This window comes from Panulirus ornatus, chromosome 46 (genome assembly GCF_036320965.1).
Source record: "Panulirus ornatus isolate Po-2019 chromosome 46, ASM3632096v1, whole genome shotgun sequence".
NCBI lineage: Eukaryota > Metazoa > Arthropoda > Malacostraca > Decapoda > Palinuridae > Panulirus > Panulirus ornatus.
In genome coordinates, this window is record NC_092269.1 from 27,445,908 (window position 1) to 27,465,622 (window position 19,715).

Genomic DNA, 19,715 nt, shown 5'->3' on the forward strand with positions numbered 1-19,715 from the left:
GGTATAAGTTTGTTGAGTATTCCTGGTAAATTATATGGGAGGGTATTGATTGAGAGGGTGAAGGCATGTACAGAGCATCAGATTGGGGAAGAGCAGTGCGGTTTCAGAAGTGGTAGAGGATGTGTGGATCAGGTGTTTGCTTTGAAGAATGTATGTGAGAAATACTTAGAAAAGCAAATGGATTTGTATGTAGCATTTATGGATCTGGAGAAGGCATATGATAGAGTTGATAGAGATGCTCTGTGGAAGGTATTAAGAATATATGGTGTGGGAGGCAAGTTGTTAGAAGCAGTGAAAAGTTTTTATCGAGGATGTAAGGCATGTGTACGTGTAGGAAGAGAGGAAAGTGATTGGTTCTCAGTGAATGTAGGTTTGCGGCAGGGGTGTGTGATGTCTCCATGGTTGTTTAATTTGTTTATGGATGGGGTTGTAAAGGAGGTAAATGCAAGAGTCCTGGAAAGAGGGGCAAGTATGAAGTCTGTTGGGGATGAGAGAGCTTGGGAAGTGAGTCAATTGTTGTTCGCTGATGATACAGCGCTGGTGGCTGATTCATGTGAGAAACTGCAGAAGCTGGTGACTGAGTTTGGTAAAGTGTGTGGAAGAAGAAAGTTGAGAGTAAATGTGAATAAGAGCAAGGTTATTAGGTACAGTAGGGGTGAGGGTCAAGTCAATTGGGAGGTGAGTTTGAATGGAGAAAAACTGGAGGAAGTGAAGTGTTTTAGATATCTGGGAGTGGATCTGTCAGCGGATGGAACCATGGAAGCGGAAGTGGATCATAGGGTGGGGGAGGGGGCGAAAATTTTGGGAGCCTTGAAAAATGTGTGGAAGTCGAGAACATTATCTCGGAAAGCAAAAATGGGTATGTTTGAGGAAATAGTGGTTCCAACAATGCTGTATGGTTGCGAGGCGTGGGCTATGGATAGAGATGTGCGCAGGAGGATGGATGTGCTGGAAATGAGATGTTTGAGGACAATGTGTGGTGTGAGGTGGTTTGATCGAGTAAGTAACGTAAGGGTAAGAGAGATGTGTGGAAATAAAAAGAGCGTGGTTGAGAGAGCAGAAGAGGGTGTTTTGAAATGGTTTGGGCACATGGAGAGAATGAGTGAGGAGAGATTGACCAACAGGATATATGTGTCGGAGGTGGAGGGAACGAGGAGAAGAGGGAGACCAAATTGGAGGTGGAAAGATGGAGTGAAAAAGATTTTGTGTGATCGGGGCCTGAACATGCAGGAGGGTGAAAGGAGGGCAAGAAATAGAGTGAATTGGAGTCATGTGGTATACAGGGGTTGACGTGCTGTCAGTGGATTGAAGCAAGGCATGTGAAGCGTCTGGGGTAAACCATGGAAACCTGTGTAGGTATGTATATTTGCGTGTGTGGACGTGTGTATGTACATGTGTATGGGGGGGGGGGGGTGGGGCCATTTCTTTCGTCTGTTTCCTTGCGCTACCTCGCAAATGCGGGAGACAGCGACAAAGTATAAAAAAAAAAAAAAAAAAAAAAAAAATATATATATATATATATATATATATATATATATATATATATATATATATATATATATTTTTTTTTTCTTTTTCTTTCTTTCAAACTATTCGCCATTTCCCGCGTTAGCGAGGTAGCGTTAAGAACAGAGGACTGGGCCATTGAGGGAATATCCTCACCTGGCCCCCTTCTCTGTTCCTTCTTTTGGGAAAAAAAAAAAAAAAAAGGAAACAGACAAAAGAATGGCCCATCCCGCCCACATACACATGTGTATACATACACGTCCACACACGCAAATATACATACATATACATCTCAATGTACACATATATATACACACAGACATATACATATATACACATGTACATAATTCATACTGTCTGCCTTTATTTCTTCCCATCGCCACCTTGCCACACATGGAATAACAACCCCCTCCCCATTCACGTGTGCGAGGCAGCGCTAGGAAAAGACACCAAAGGCCCCATTCGTTCACACTCAGTCTCTAGCTGTCATGTAATACTGCACCGAAACCACAGTTCCCTTTCCACATCCAGGCCCCACACAGCTTTCCATGGTTTACCCCAGACGCTTCACATGCCCTGGTTCAATCTATTGACAGCACGTCAACCCCGGTATACCACATCGTTCCAATTCACTCTATTCCTTGCACGCCTTTCACCCTCCTGCATGTTTAGGCCCCAATCACTCAAAATCTTTTTCACTCCATCTTTCCACCTCCAATTTGGTCTCCCACTTCTCCTCGTTCCCTCCACCTCTGACACATATATCCTCTTGGTCAATCTTTCCTAACTCATTCTCTCCATGTGACCAAACCATTTCAAAACACCCTCTTCTACTCTCTCAACCACACTCTTTTTATTTCCACACATCTCTCTTACCCTTACATTACTTACTCAATCAAACCACCTCACACCACATATTGTCCTCAAACATCTCATTTCCAGCACATCCACCCTCCTGCGCACAACTCTGTCCATAACTCTATCCACAACTCTATCCACAACTCTATCCCACGCCTCGCAACCATACAACATTGTTGGAACCACTATTCCTTCAAACATACCCATTTTTGCTTTCCGAGATAATGTTCTCGACTTCCAAACATTCTTCAAGGCTCCCAGAAATTTCACCCCCTCCCCCACCCTATGCTTCACTTCCGCTTCCATGGTTCCGTCCGCTGCCAGATCCACTCCCAGATATCTAAAACACTTTACTTCCTCCAGTTTTTCTCCATTCAAACTTACCTCCCAACTGACTTGACCCTCAACCCTGCTGTACCTAATACCCTTGCTCTTATTCACATTTACTCTTAACTTTCTTCTTTCACACACTTTACCAAACTCAGTCACCAGCTTCTCCAGTTTCTTACATGAATCAGCCACCAGCGCTGTATCATGAACGAACAACAACTGACTCACTTCCCAAGCTCTCTCATCCAGAACAGACTGCATACATGCCCCTCTTTCCAAAACTCTTGCATTCACCTCCCTAACAACCCCATCCATAAACAAATTAAACAACCATGGAGACATCACACACCCCTGCCGCAAACCTACATTCACTGAGAACCAATCACTTTCCTCTCTTCCTACACGTACACATGCCTTACATCCTCGATAAAAACTTTTCACTGCTTCTAACAACTTGCCTCCCACACCATATATTCTTAAAACCTTCCAGAGAGCATCTCTATCAACTCTATCATATGCCTTCTCCAGATCCATAAAATGCTACATACAAATCCATTTGTTTTTCTAAGTATTTCTCACATACATTCTTCAAAGCAAACACCTGATCCACACATCCTCTACCACTTCTGAAACCACACTGCTCTTCCCCAATCTGATGCTCTATACATGCCTTCACCCTCACAATCAATACCCTCCCATATAATTTACCTCTGTAATTTGAGCACTCACTCTTATCCCCTTTGCCTTTGTACAATAGCACTATGCAAGCATTCCACCAATCCTAAGGCACCTCACCATGAATCATACATACATTAAATAACCTTACCAACCAGTCAACAATACAGTCACCCCCTTTTTTAATAAATTCCACTGCAATACCATCCAAACCTGCTGCCATGCCGGCTTTCATCTTCCGTAAAGCTTTTACTACCTCTTCTCTATTTACCAAATCATTTTCCCTAACCCTCTCACTTTGCACACCACCTCGATCAAAACACCCTATATCTGCCACTCTATCATCAAACACATTCAACAAACCTTCAAAATACTCTCTCCATCTCCTCACATCACCACTACTTGTTATCATCTCTCCATTAGCCCCTTTCACTGAAGTTCCCATTTGCTCCCTTGTCTTATGCACTTTATTTACCTCCTTCCAAAACATCTTTTTATTCTCCCTGAAATTTAATGATACTCTCTCACCCCAACTCTCATTTGCCCTCTTTTTCACCTCTTGCACCTTTCTCTTGACCTCCTGCCTCTTTCTTTTATACCTCTCCCACTCATTTCCATTTTTTCCCTGCAAAAATTGTCCAAATGCCTCTCTCTTCTCTTTCACTAATAATCTTACTTCTTCATCCCACCACTCACTACCTTTTCTAATCAACCCACCTCCCATGCTTCTCATGCCACAAGCATCTTTTGCGCAAGCCATCACTGCTTCCCTAAATACATCCCATTCCTCTCCCACTCCCCTTACATCCCTTCTTCTCACCTTTTTCCATTCTGTACTCAGTCTCTCCTGGTACTTCCTCACACAAGTCTCCTTCCCAAGCTCACTTATTCTCACCACTCTCTTCACCCCAACATTCTCTCTTCTTTTCTGAAAACCCCCACAAATCTTCACCTTCGCCTCCACAAGATAATGATCAGACATCCCTCCAGTTGCACCTCTCAGCACATTAACATCCAAAAGTCTCTCTTTCGTGCGTCTATTAATTAACACGTAATCCAATAACGCTCTCTGGCCATCTCTCCTACTTACATACGTATACTTCTGTATATCTTGCTTTTTAAACCAGGTATTCCCAATCACCAGTCCTTTTTCAGCACATAAATCTACAAGCTCTTCACCATTTCAATTTACAACACTGAACACTCCATGTATACCAATTATTCCCTCAACTGCCACATTACTCACCTTTGCATTCAAATCACCCATCACTATAACCCAGTCTTGTGCATCAAAACCACTAACACACTAATTCAGCTGCTCCCAAGACACTTGCCTCTCATGATCTTTCTTCTCATGCCCAGGTGCATATGCACCAATAATCACCCATCTCTCTCCATCAACTTTCAGTTTTACCCATATCAATCTAGAATTTACTTTCTTACACTCTATCACATACTCCCACAACTCCTGATTCAGGAGTAGTGCTACTCCTTCCCTTGCTCTTGTCCTCTCACTAACCCCTCACTTGACTCCCAAGACATTGTCAAACCACTCTTCCCCTTTACCCTTGAGCTTCGTTTCACTCAGAGCCAAAACATCCAGGTTCCTTTCCTCAAACATACTACCTATCTCTCCTTTTTTTCTCATCTTGGTTACATCCACACACATTTAGACATCGCAATCTGAGCCTTCGAGGACGATGAGCACTCCTCGCGTGACTCCTTCTTCTGTTTCCCCTTTTACAAAGTTAACATACAAGGAGGGGAGGGTTTCTGGCCCCCCCACTATATATATATATATATATATATATATATATATATATATATATTATCCCTGGGGATAGGGGATTAAGAATACTTCCCACGTATTCCCTGCGTGTCGTAGAAGGCGACTAAAAGGGGAGGGAGCGGGGGGCTGGAAATCCTCCCCTCTCGTTTTTTTTTTTTTTTTTTTTTTTTTTTTTTTCCAAAAGAAGGAACAGAGAATTGGGCCAGGTGAGGGTATTCCCTCAAAGGCCCAGTCCTCTGTTCTTAATGCTACCTCGCTAACGCGGGAAATGGCGAATAGTATAAAAGAAAGAAAAGAAAATATATATATATATATATATATATATATATATATATATATATATATATATATATATTTTTTCATACTATTCGCCATTTCCCACGATAGCGAGATAGCATTAAGAAAAGAGGACTGGGCCTTTGAGGGAATATCTTCTCCTGGCCCCCTTCTCTTTTCCTTCTTTTGGGAAAAAAAAAAAAAATATTTTGGGAAAAAAAAAAAGGGGAGTATATCCTGCCCTCCGCTCCCTTCCCTTTTAGTCGCCTTCTACGACACGCAGGGAATACGTGGGAAGTATTTTTTCTCCCCTATCCCCAGGGATATATATATGTTCTGGAAGGAAGTAAATAAAGTGCGTAAGACAAGAGAGCAAATGGGAACTTCATTGAAGGGCACAAATGGGGAGGTGATAACAATTAGTGGTGATGTGAGAAGGAGATGGAGTGAGTATTTTGAAGGTTTGTTGAATGTGTTTGATGATAGAGTGGCAGATATAGGGTGTTTTGGTCAAGGGGGTGTACAAAGTGAGAGGGTTAGGGAAAATGATTTGGTAAACAGAGAAGAGGTAGTAAAAGCTTTGCGGAAGATGAAAGCCGGCAAGGCAGCAGGTTTGGATGGTATTGCAGTGGAATTTATTAAAAAAGGGGGTGACTGTATTGTTGACTGGTTGGTAAGGTTATTTAATGTATGTATGACTCATGGTGAGGTGCCTGAGGATTGGCGGAATGTGTGCATAGTGCCATTGTACAAAGGCAAAGGGGATAAGAGTGAGTGCTCAAATTTCAGAGGTATAAGTTTCTTGAGTATTCCTGGTAAATTATATGGGAGGGTATTGATTGAGAGGGTGAAGGCATGTACAGAGCATCAGATTGGGGAAGAGCATTGTGGTTTCAGAAGTGGTACAGGATGTGTGGATCAGGTGTTTGCTTTGAAGAATGTATGCGAGAAATACTTAGAAAAGCAAATGGATTTGTATGTAGCATTTATGGATCTGGAGAAGGCATATGATAGAGTTGATAGAGATGCTCTGTGGAAGGTATTAAGAATATATGGTGTGGGAGGCAAGTTGTTAGAGGCTGTGAAAAGTTTTTATCGAGGATGTAAGGCATGTGTACGTGTAGGAAGAGAGGAAAGTGATTGGTTCTCAGTGAATGTAGGTTTGCGGCAGGGGTGTGTGATGTCTCCATGGTTGTTTAATTTGTTTATGGATGGGGTTGTTAGGGAGGTGAATGCAAGAGTTTTGGAAAGAGGGGAAAGTATGAAGTCTGTTGGGGATGAGAGAGCTTGGGAAGTGAGTCAGTTGTTGTTCGCTGATGATACAGCGCTGGTGGTTGATTCATGAGAGAAACTGCAGAAGCTGGTGACTGAGTTTGGTAAAGTGTGTGAAAGAAGAAAGTTAAGAGTAAATGTGAATAAGAGCAAGGTTATTGGGTACAGTAGGGTTGAGGGTCAAGTCAGTTGGGAGGTAAGTTTGAATGGAGAAAAACTGGAGGAAGTAAAGTGTTTTAGATATCTGGGAGTGGATCTGGCGGCGGATGGAACCATGGAAGCAGAAGTGAATCATAGGGTGGGGGAGGGGGCGAAAATCCTGGGAGCCTTGAAGAATGTGTGGAAGTCGAGAACATTATCTCGGAAAGCAAAAATGGGTATGTTTGAAGGAATAGTGGTTCCAACAATTTTGTATGGTTGCGAGGCGTGGGCTATGGATAGAGTTGTGCGCAGGAGGGTGGATGTGCTGGAAATGAGATGTTTGAGGACAATATGTGGTGTGAGGTGGTTTGATCGAGTAAGTAACGTAAGGGTAAGAGAGATGTGTGGAAATAAAAAGAGCGTGGTTGAGAGAGCAGAAGAGGGTGTTTTGAAATGGTTTGGGCACATGGAGAGAATGAGTGAGGAAAGATTGACCAAGAGGATATATGTGTCGGAGGTGGAGGGAACGAGGAGAAGTGGGAGACCAAATTGGAGGTGGAAAGATGGAGTGAAAAAGATTTTGTGTGATAGGGGCCTGAACATGCAGGAGGGTGAAAGGAGGGCAAGGAATAGAGTGAATTGGATCGATGTGGTATACCGGGGTTGATGTGCTGTCAGTGGATTGAATCAGGGCATGTGAAGCGTCTGGGGTAAACCATGGAAAGCTGTGTAGGTATGTATATTTGCGTGTGTGGACGTTTATGTATATACATGTGTATGGGGGTGGGTTGGGCCATTTTTTTCGTCTGTTTACTTGCGCTACCTCGCAAACGAGGGAGACAGCGACAAAGCAAAAAAAAAAAATATATATATATATATATATATATATATATATATGGAGAAAAACTGGAGGAAGTAAAGTGTTTTAGATATCTGGGAGCCTTAAAGAATGTTTGGAAGTCAAGAAATAAAAAGAGTGTGGTTGAGAGTAGAAGAGGGTGTTTTGAAATGGTTTGGTCACATGGAGAGAATGAGTGAGGAAAGATTGACCAAGAGGATATATGTGTCAGAGGTAGAGGGAACGAGAAGTGGGAGACCAAATTGGAGGTGGAAAGATGGAGTGAAAAAGATTTTGAGTGACCGGGACCTGAACATGCAGGAGGGTGAAAGGCGTGCAAGGAATAGAGTGAATTCGAACGATGTGATATACCAAGGTCGACGTCCTGTCAATGGATTGAACCAGGGCATGTGAAGCGTCTAGCGTAAACCATGGAAAGTTGTGTGGGGCCTGGATGTGGAAAGGGAGCTGTGGTTTCGGTGCATTATTACATGACAGCTAGAGACTGAGTGTGAACGAATTGGGCCTTTGGTGTCTTTTCCTAGCGCTACCTCGCACACATGAGGGGGGAGGGGGTTGTTATTCCATGTGTGGTGAGGTGGCGATGGGAACAAGTAAAGGCAGACAGTATGAATTATGTACATGTGTATATATGTATATGTTTGTGTGTGTATATATATATGTGTACATTGAGATTTATAGATATGTATATTTGCATGTGTGGACATGTATGTATATACATGTGTATGTGGGCGGGTTGGGCTATTCATTCGTCTGTTTCCTTGCGCTACCTCGCTAACGCAGAAGACAGCGACAAAGCAATATATATATATATAATATATATATATATATATATATATATATATATATATATATATATATATATATATATATATATTATCCCTGGGGATAGGGGAGAAAGAATACTTCCCACGTATTCCCTGCGTGTTGTAGAAGGCGACTAAAAGGGGAGGGAGCGGGAGGCTGGATTTGTATGTAGCATTTATGGATCTGGAGAAGGCATATGATAGAGTTGATAGAGATGCTCTGTGGAAGGTATTAAGAATATATGGTGTGGGAGGCAAGTTGTTAGAAGCAGTGAAAAGTTTTTATCGAGGATGTAAGGCATGTGTACGTGTAGGAAGAGAGGAAAGTGATTGGTTCTCAGTGAATGTAGGTTTGCGGCAGGGGTGTGTGATGTCTCCATGGTTGTTTAATTTGTTTATGGATGGGGTTGTTAGGGAGGTAAATGCAAGAGTTTTGGAAAGAGGGGCAAGTATGAAGTCTGTTGGGGATGAGAGAGCTTGGGAAGTGAGTCAGTTGTTGTTCGCTGATGATACAGCGCTGGTGGCTGATTCATGTGAGAAACTGCAGAAGCTGGTGACTGAGTTTGGTAAAGTGTGTGAAGAAGAAAGTTAAGAGTAAATGTGAATAAGAGCAAGGTTATTAGGTACAGTAGGGTTGAGGGTCAAGTCAATTGGGAGGTGAGTTTGAATGGAGAAAAACTGGAGGAAGTGAAGTGTTTTAGATATCTGGGAGTGGATCTGGCAGCGGATGGAACCATGGAAGCGGAAGTGGATCATAGGGTGGGGGAGGGGGCGAAAATCCTGGGGGCCTTGAAGAATGTGTGGAAGTCGAGAACATTATCTCGGAAAGCAAAAATGGGTATGTTTGAAGGAATAGTGGTTCCAACAATGTTGTATGGTTGCGAGGCGTGGGCTATGGATAGAGTTGTGCGCAGGAGGATGGATGTGCTGGAAATGAGATGTTTGAGGACAATGTGTGGTGTGAGGTGGTTTGATCGAGTGAGTAACGTAAGGGTAAGAGAGATGTGTGGAAATAAAAAGAGCGTGGTTGAGAGAGCAGAAGAGGGTGTTTTGAAATGGTTTGGGCACATGGAGAGAATGAGTGAGGAAAGATTGGCCAAGAGGATATATGTGTCGGAGGTGGAGGGAACGAGGAGAAGTGGGAGACCAAATTGGAGGTGCAAAGATGGAGTGAAAAATATTTTGTGTGATCGGGGCCTGAACATGCTGGAGGGTGAAAGGAGGGCAAGGAATGGAGTGAATTGGATCGATGTGGTATACCGGGGTTGACGTGCTGTCAGTGGATTGAATCAGGGCATGTGAAGCGTCTGGGGTAAACCATGGAAAGCTGTGTAGGGATGTATATTTGCGTGTGTGGACGTGTATGTATATACATGTGTATGGGGGTGGGTTGGGCCATTTCTTTCGTCTGTTTCCTTGCGCTACCTCGCAAACGCGGGAGACAGCGGCAAAAAAAAAAATATATATATATATATATATATATATATATATATATATATATATATATATATATATATATATATATATATATATATATTATCCCTGGGGATAGGGGAGAAAGAATACTTCCCACGTATTCCCTGCGTGTCGTAGAAGGCGACTAAAAGGGGAGGGAGCGGGGGGCTGCAAATCCTCCCCTCTCTTTTTTTTTTTTTTTTTTAATTTTCCAAAAGAAGGAACAGAGAATTCGGCCAGGTGAGGGTATTCCCTCAAAGGCCCAGTCCTCTGTTCTTAACGCTACCTCGCTCATGCGGGAAATGGCAAATAGTTTGAAAGAAAGAATGATATATATATATATATATATTTATATATATATATATATAGTGCCATTGTACAAAGGCAAAGGGGATAAGAGTGAGAGCTCAAATTACAGAAGTATAAGTTTGTTGAGTATTCCTGGTAAATTATATGGGAGGGTATTGATTGAGAGGGTGAAGGCATGTACAGAGCATCAGATTGGGGAAGAGCAGTGTGGTTTCAGAAGTGGTAGAGGATGTGTGGATCAGGTGTTTGCTTTGAAGAATGTATGTGAGAAATACTTAGAAAAGCAAATGGATTTGTATGCAGCATTTATGGATCTGGAGAAGGCATATGATAGAGTTGATAGAGATGCTCTGTGGAAGGTATTAAGAATATATGGTGTGGGAGGCAAGTTGTTAGCAGTGAAAAGTTTTTATCGAGGATGTAAGGCATGTGTACGTGTATTAAGAGAGGAAAGTGATTGGTTCTCAGTGAATATAGGTTTGTGGCAGGGGTGTGTGATGTCTCCATGGTTGTTTAATTTGTTTATGGATGGGGTTGTTAGGGAGGTGAATGCAAGAGTTTTGGAAAGAAGGGCAAGTATGAAGTCTGTTGGGGATGAGAGAGCTTGGGAAGTGAGTCAGTTGTTGTTCGCCGATGATACAGCGCTGGTGGCTGATTCATGTGAGAAACTGCAGAAGCTGGTGACTGAGTTTGGTAAAGTGTGTGAAAGAAGAAAGTTAAGAGTAAATGTGAATAAGAGCAAGGTTATTAGGTATAGTAGGGTTGAGGGTCAAGTCAATTGGGAGGTAAGTTTGAATGGAGAAAAACTGGAGGAAGTAAAGTGTTTTAGATATCTGGGAGTGGATCTGGCAGTGGATGGAACCATGGAAGCGGAAGTGGATCATAGGGTGGAGGAGGGGGCGAAAATTCTGGGAGCCTTGAAGAATGTGTGGAAGTCAAGAACATTATCTCGGAAAGCAAAAATGGGTATGGTTGAAGGAATATTGGTTCCAACAATGTTGTATGGTTGCGAGGCATGGGCAGGAGGATGGATGTGCTGGAAATGAGATGTTTGAGGACAATGTGTGGTGTGAGGTGGTTCGATCGAGTAACGTAAGGGTAAGAGAGATATGTGGAAATAAAAAGAGCGTGGTTGAGAGAGCAGAAGAGGGTGTTTTGAAATGGTTTGGGCACATGGAGAGAATGAGTGAGGAAAGATTGACCAAGAGGATATATGTGTTGGAGGTGGAGGGAACGAGGAGAAGTGGGAGACCAAATTGGAGGTGGAAAGATGGAGTGAAAAAGATTTTGTGTGATCGGGGCCTGAACATGCAGGAGGGTGAAAGGAGGGCAAGGAATAGAGTGAATTGGATCGATGTGGTATACTGGGGTTGACGTGCTGTCAGTGGATTGAATCAGGGCATGTGAAGCGTCTGGGGTAAACCATGGAAAGCTGTGTAGGTATGTATATTTGCGTGCGTGGACGTATGTATATACATGTGTATGGGGGTGGGTTGGGCCATTTCTTTCACCTGTTTGCTTGCGCTACCTCGCAAACGCGGGAGACAGCGACAAAGCAAAAAAAATATATATATATATATATATATATATATATATATATATATATATATATATATATATATATATATATACATATACATATATACATATATATATATATATATATATTTTTTTTTTATTATACTTTGTCGCTGTCTCCCGCGTTTGCGAGGTAGCGCAAGGAAACAGACGAAAGAAATGGCCCAATCCCCCCCATACACATGTATATACATACGTCCACACACGCAAATATACATACCTACACAGCTTTCCATGGTTTACCCCAGACGCTTCACATGCCTTGATTCAATCCACTGACAGCACGTCAACCCCGGTATACCACATCGCTCCAATTCACTCTATTCCTTGCCCTCCTTTCACCCTCCTGCATGTTCAGGCCCCGATCACACAAAATCTTTTTCACTCCATCTTTCCACCTCCAATTTGGTCTCCCTCTTCTCCTCGTTCCCTCCACCTCCGACACATATATCCTCTTGGTCAATCTTTCCTCACTCATTCTCTCCATGTGCCCAAACCACTTCAAAACACCCTCTTCTGCTCTCTCAACCACGCTCTTTTTATTTCCACACATCTCTCTTACCCTTACGTTACTCACTCGATCAAACCACCTCACACCACACATTGTCCTCAAACATCTCATTTCCAGCACATCCATCCTCCTGCGCACAACTCTATCCATAGCCCACGCCTCGCAACCATACAACATTGTTGGAACCACTATTCCTTCAAACATACCCATTTTTGCTTTCCGAGATAATGTTCTCGACTTCCACACATTCTTCAAGGCCCCCAGAATTTTCGCCCCCTCCCCCACCCTATGATCCACTTCCGCTTCCATGGTTCCATCCGCTGCCAGATCCACTCCCAGATATCTAAAACACTTCACTTCCTCCAGTTTTTCTCCATTCAAACTCACCTCCCAATTGACTTGACCCTCAACCCTACTGTACCTAATAACCTTGCTCTTATTCACATTTACTCTTAACTTTCTTCTTCCACACACTTTACCAAACTCAGTCACCAGCTTCTGCAGTTTCTCACATGAATCAGCCACCTGCGCTGTATCATCAGCGAACAACAACTGACTCACTTCCCAAGCTCTCTCATCCCCAAGACTTCATACTTGCCCCTCTTTCCAAAACTCTTGCATTTACCTCCCTAACAACCCCATCCATAAACAAATTAAACAACCATGGAGACATCACACACCCCTGCCGCAAACCTACATTCACTGAGAACCAATCACTTTCCTCTCTTCCTACACGTACACATGCCTTACATCCTCGATAAAAACTTTTCACTGCTTCTAACAACTTTCCTCCCACACCATATATTCTTAATACCTTCCACAGAGCATCTCTATCAACTCTATCATATGCCTTCTCCAGATCCATAAATGCTACATACAAATCCATTTGCTTTTCTAAGTATTTCTCACATACATTCTTCAAAGCAAACACCTAATCCACACATCCTCTACCACTTCTGAAACCACACTGCTCTTCCCCAATCTGATGCTCTGTACATGCCTTCACCCTCTCAATCAATACCCTCCCATATAATTTACCAGGAATACTCAACAAACTTATACCTCTGTAATTCGAGCACTCACTCTTATCCCCTTTGCCTTTGTACAATGGCACTATGCACGCATTCCGCCAATCCTCAGGCACCTCACCATGAGTCATACATACATTAAATAACCTTACCAACCAGTCAATAATACAGTCACCCCCTTTTTTAATAAATTCCACTGCAATACCATCCAAACCTGCTGCCTTGCCGGCTTTCATCTTCCGCAAAACTTTCGCTACCTCTTCTCTGTTTACCAAATCATTTTCCCTAACCCTCTCACTTTGCACACCACCTCGACCAAAACACCCTATATCTGCCACTCTATCATCAAACACATTCAACAAACCTTCAAAATACTCACTCCATCTCCTTCTCACATCACCACTACTTGTTATCACCTCCCCATTTGCGCCCTTCACTGAAGTTCCCATTTGCTCCCTTGTCTTACGCACTTTATTTACCTCCTTCCAGAACATCTTTTTATTCTCCCTAAAATTTAATGATACTCTCTCACCCCAACTCTCATTTGCCCTTTTTTTCACCTCTTGCACCTTTCTCTTGACCTCCTGTCTCTTTCTTTTATACATCTCCCACTCAAATTTCATTTTTTCCCTGCAAAAATCGTCTAAATGCCTCTCTCTTCTCTTTCACTAATACTCTTACTTCTTCATCCCACCACTCACTACCCTTTCTAATCAACCCACCTCCCACTCTTCTCATGCCACAAGCATCTTCTGCGCAATCCATCACTGATTCCCTAAATACATCCCATTCCTCCCCCACTCCCCTTACTTCCATTGTTCTCACCTTTTTCCATTCTGTACTCAGTCTCTCCTGGTACTTCCTCATATATATATATATATATATATATATATATATATATATATATATATATATATATATATATATATATATTATTTTTTTTTTATTATACTTTGTCGCTGTCTCCCGCGATTGCGAGGTAGCGCAAGGAAACAGACGAAAGAAATGGCCCAACCCCCCCCCATACACATGTATATACATACGTCCACACACGCAAATATACATACCTACACAGCTTTCCATGGTTTACCCCAGACGCTTCACATGCCTTGATTCAATCCACTGACAGCACGTCAACCCCGGTATACCACATCGCTCCAATTCACTCTATTCCTTGCCCTCCTTTCACCCTCCTGCATGTTCAGGCCCCGATCACACAAAATCTTTTTCACTCCATCTTTCCACCTCCAATTTGGTCTCCCTCTTCTCCTCGTTCCCTCCACCTCCGACACATATATCCTCTTGGTCAATCTTTCCTCACTCATCCTCTCCATGTGCCCAAACCACTTCAAAACACCCTCTTCTGCTCTCTCAACCACGCTCTTTTTATTTCCACTCATCTCTCTTACCCTTACGTTACTCACTCGATCAAACCACCTCACACCACACATTGTCCTCAAACATCTCATTTCCAGCACATCCATCCTCCTGCGCACAACTCTATCCATAGCCCACGCCTCGCAACCATACAACATTGTTGGAACCACTATTCCTTCAAACATACCCATTTTTGCTTTCCGAGATAATGTTCTCGACTTCCACACATTCTTCAAGGCCCCCAGGATTTTCGCCCCCTCCCCCACCCTATGATCCACTTCCGCTTCCATGGTTCCATCCGCTGCCAGATCCACTCCCAGATATCTAAAACACTTCACTTCCTCCAGTTTTTCTCCATTCAAACTCACCTCCCAATTGACTTGACCCTCAACCCTACTGTACCTAATAACCTTGCTCTTATTCACATTTACTCTTAACTTTCTTCTTCCACACACTTTTCCAAACTCAGTCACCAGCTTCTGCAGTTTCTCACATGAATCAGCCACCAGCGCTGTATCATCAGCGAACAACAACTGACTCACTTCCCAAGCTCTCTCATCCCCAACAGACTTCATACTTGCCCCTCTTTCCAAAACTCTTGCATTCACCTCCCTAACAACCCCATCCATAAACAAATTAAACAACCATGGAGACATCACACACCCCTGCCGCAAACCTACATTCACTGAGAACCAATCACTTTCCTCTCTTCCTACACGTACACATGCCTTACATCCTCGATAAAAACTTTTCACTGCTTCTAACAACTTTCCTCCCACACCATATATTCTTAATACCTTCCACAGAGCATCTCTATCAACTCTATCATATGCCTTCTCCAGATCCATAAATGCTACATACAAATCCATTTGCTTTTCTAAGTATTTCTCACATACATTCTTCAAAGCAAACACCTGATCCACACATCCTCTACCACTTCTGAAACCACACTGCTCTTCCCCAATCTGATGCTCTGTACATGCCTTCACCCTCTCAATCAATACCCTCCCATATAATTTACCAGGAATACTCAACAAACTTATACCTCTGTAATTTGAGCACTCACTCTTATCCCCTTTGCCTTTGTACAATGGCACTATGCACGCATTCCGCCAATCCTCAGGCACCTCACCATGAGTCATACATACATTAAATAACCTTACCAACCAGTCAACAATACAGTCACCCCCTTTTTTAATAAATTCCACTGCAATACCATCCAAACCTGCTGCCTTGCCGGCTTTCATCTTCCGCAAAGCTTTCACTACCTCTTCTCTGTTTACCAAATCATTTTCCCTAACCCTCTCACTTTGCACACCACCTCGACCAAAACACCCTATATCTGCCACTCTATCATCGAACACATTCAACAAACCTTCAAAATACTCACTCCATCTCCTTCTCACATCACCACTACTTGTTATCACCTCCCCATTTGCGCCCTTCACTGAAGTTCCCATTTGCTCCCTTGTCTTACGCACTTTATTTACCTCCTTCCAGAACATCTTTTTATTCTCCCTAAAATTTAATGATACTCTCTCACCCCAACTCTCATTTGCCCTTTTTTTCACCTCTTGCACCTTTCTCTTGACCTCCTGTCTCTTTCTTTTATACATCTCCCACTCAATTGCATTTTTTCCCTGCAAAAATCGTCCAAATGCCTCTCTCTTCTCTTTCACTAATACTCTTACTTCTTCATCCCACCACTCACTACCCTTTCTAATCAACCCACCTCCCACTCTTCTCATGCCACAAGCATCTTTTGCGCAATCCATCACTGATTCCCTAAATACATCCCATTCCTCCCCCACTCCCCTTACTTCCATTGTTCTCACCTTTTTCCATTCTGTACTCAGTCTCTCCTGGTACTTCCTCACACAGGTCTCCTTCTCAAGCTCACTTACTCTCACCACCCTCTTCACCCCAACATTCACTCTTCTTTTCTGAAAACCCATACAAATCTTCACCTTAGCCTCCACAAGATAATGATCAGACATCCCTCCAGTTGCACCTCTCAGCACATTAACATCCAAAAGTCTCTCTTTCGCACGCCTGTCAATTAACACGTAATCCAATAACGCTCTCTGGCCATCTCTCCTACTTACATAAGTATACTTATGTATATCTCGCTTTTTAAACCAGGTATTCCCAATCATCAGTCCTTTTTCAGCACATAAATCTACAAGCTCTTCACCATTTCCATTTACAACACTGAACACCCCATGTATACCAATTATTCCCTCAACTGCCACATTACTCACCTTTGCATTCAAATCACCCATCACTATGACCCGGTCTCGTGCATCAAAACCACTAACACACTCATTCAGCTGCTCCCAAAACACTTGCCTCTCTTGATCTTTCTTCTCATGCCCAGGTGCATATGCACCAATAATCACCCACCTCTCTCCATCAACTTTCAGTTTTACCCATATTAATCGAGAATTTACTTTCTTACACTCTATCACATACTCCCACAACTCCTATTTCAGGAGTATTGCTACTCCTTCCCTTGCTCTTGTCCTCTCACTAACCCCTGACTTTACTCCCCAGACATTCCCAAACCACTCTTCCCCTTTACCCTTGAGCTTCGTTTCACTCAGAGCCAAAACATCCAGGTTCCTTTCCTCAAACATACTACCTATCTCTCCTTTTTTCACATCTTGGTTACATCCACACACATTTAGGCACCCCACTCTGAGCCTTCGAGGAGGATGAGCACTCCCCGCGTGACTCCTTCTTCTGTTTCCCATTTTAGAAAGTTAATACAAGGAGGGGAGGATTTCTGGCCCCCCGCTCCCGTCCCCTCTAGTCGCTTTCTACGACACGCGAGGAATACGTGGGAAGTATTCTTTCACCCCTATCCCCAGGGATAATATACATATATATATACATATACACATACACACACATACACACACATACGCACATATACACACACACACACATACATATATATACATATGAGAAATGTAAGAAACAATTTAGAAAACTGAAACCTCTAGCTTGAAATGAATGAAAAAAAAGAATGTCACATAATGGTTCAACCTCTGGCTATATATATATATATATATATATATATATATATATATGCGACTAAAGGGGACAGGAGCAGGGTACTAGAAACCCCCCCTACTTGTATTTTAACTTTCTAAAAGGGGAAACAGAAGGAATCATGTGGGGAGTGCTCACCTCAAAGTCTCAGATTGGGGTGTCTAAATGTGTGTGGATGTAACCAAGATGAGAAAAAAGGAGAGATAAGTAGTTTAAGGAAAGGAACCTGGATGTTTTGGCTTTGAGTGAAACAAAGCTCAAGAGTAAAGGGGAAGAGATGTTTGGGAATGTCTTGGAAGTTAAGTTAGAGGTTGGTGAGAGGACAAGAGCAAAGGATGGAGTAGCACTACTCCTGAAGCAGGAGTATGTGATAGAGTGTAAGAAAGTAAAACTGTAAGTGGATGGAGAGAGATGGGTGATTATTGGTGCCTATGCATCTGGTCATGAGAAGAGAGGCAAGTGTTTTGGGAGCACCTGAGTGAGTGTGTTAGCAGTTTTAATGCACGAGATCGAGTTATAGTGATGGGTGATTTGAATGCAAAGGTGAGTAATGTGGCAATTGAGGGTATAATTGGTTTACATGGGGTGTTCAGTGTAGTAAATGGAAATGGTGAAGGGCTTGTAGATTCGTGTGCTGAAAAAGGACTGACGATTGGGAATACTTGGTTTAAAAAGAGAGATATACATAAGTATATGTATGTAAGTAGGAGAGATGGCCAGAGAGTTTTATTGGATTACGTGTTAATTGATAGGAGCATGAATGAGAGACTTTTGGATGTTAATGTGCTGAAAGGGGCAACTGGAGGGATGTCTGATCATTATCACATGGAGGCGAAGGTGAGGATTCATAGAGGTTTTCAAAAAAGAAGAATGTTGGGGTGAAGAGAGTGATAAGAGTAAGTGAGCTTGGAAAGGAGACTTGTGCAAGGAAGTACCAGGAGAGAGTCAGTGCAAAATAGAAAAAGGTGAGAGCAAATGATGTAAGGGGAGTGGGGGAGGAATGGGATGTATTTAGGGAAGCAGTGATGGCTTGTGCAAAAGATGCTTGTGGCATGAGAAAGGTGGAAGGTTTTCAGAATAGAAAGGGTAGTGAGTGGTGGGATGAAGTAAGATTGTTAGTGAAAGAGAAGAGAGAGGCATTTGGATGATTTTTGCAGGGAAGTAGTGCAAATGACTGGGAGATGTATAAAAGAAAGAGGCAGGAGGTGAAAAGAAAGGTGCAAGAGGTGAAAAAGAGGGCAAATGAGAGTTAGGGTGAGAGAGTATCATTAAATTTTAGGGAGGATAAAAAGATGTTTTCGAAGGAGGTAAATAAAGTGCAGAACATCAGTGAAGGGGGCTAATGGGGAAGTAAATAACAAGTAGTATTTAAGTGAGAGGGAGATGGAGTGAGTATTTTGAAGGTTTGTTGAATGTGTTTCATGATAGAGAGTCAGATATAGGGTGCTTTGGCCAAGATGTTGTGCAAAGTGAGAGGGTCAGGAAGAATGGTTTGGTAAGCAGAGAAGAGGTAGTGAAAGCTTCACAGAAGATGAAAGCCTTACAGAAGCCATACTGGTGATCAGAGCGAAGACTGATTTTTGAGGTGTCTACAGTGTCTTTGGAAATGGTAGATGTCAAAGTAATACGATGATAGTTAAAAGGGTCAGAAAGGTCACCTTTCATAGGAATGGGATGTATTAATACAGGCTTTCCATGAGAAGTTTTGGTTTTTAAACAGAAACAGAACAGAGAAGCAAGCACAGAGGCAAGTTCAGAGGCACACTCTTTCAGAACACAAGGATGGATCCCATCAAGACATTAAGCCTTGCTTGTGTCCAGAGAGATGCACTTTTCAGAGAGTCTGAAAAGAGATTACAAGGAGGGGGATAGGATTAGTAAGAGGAGCATC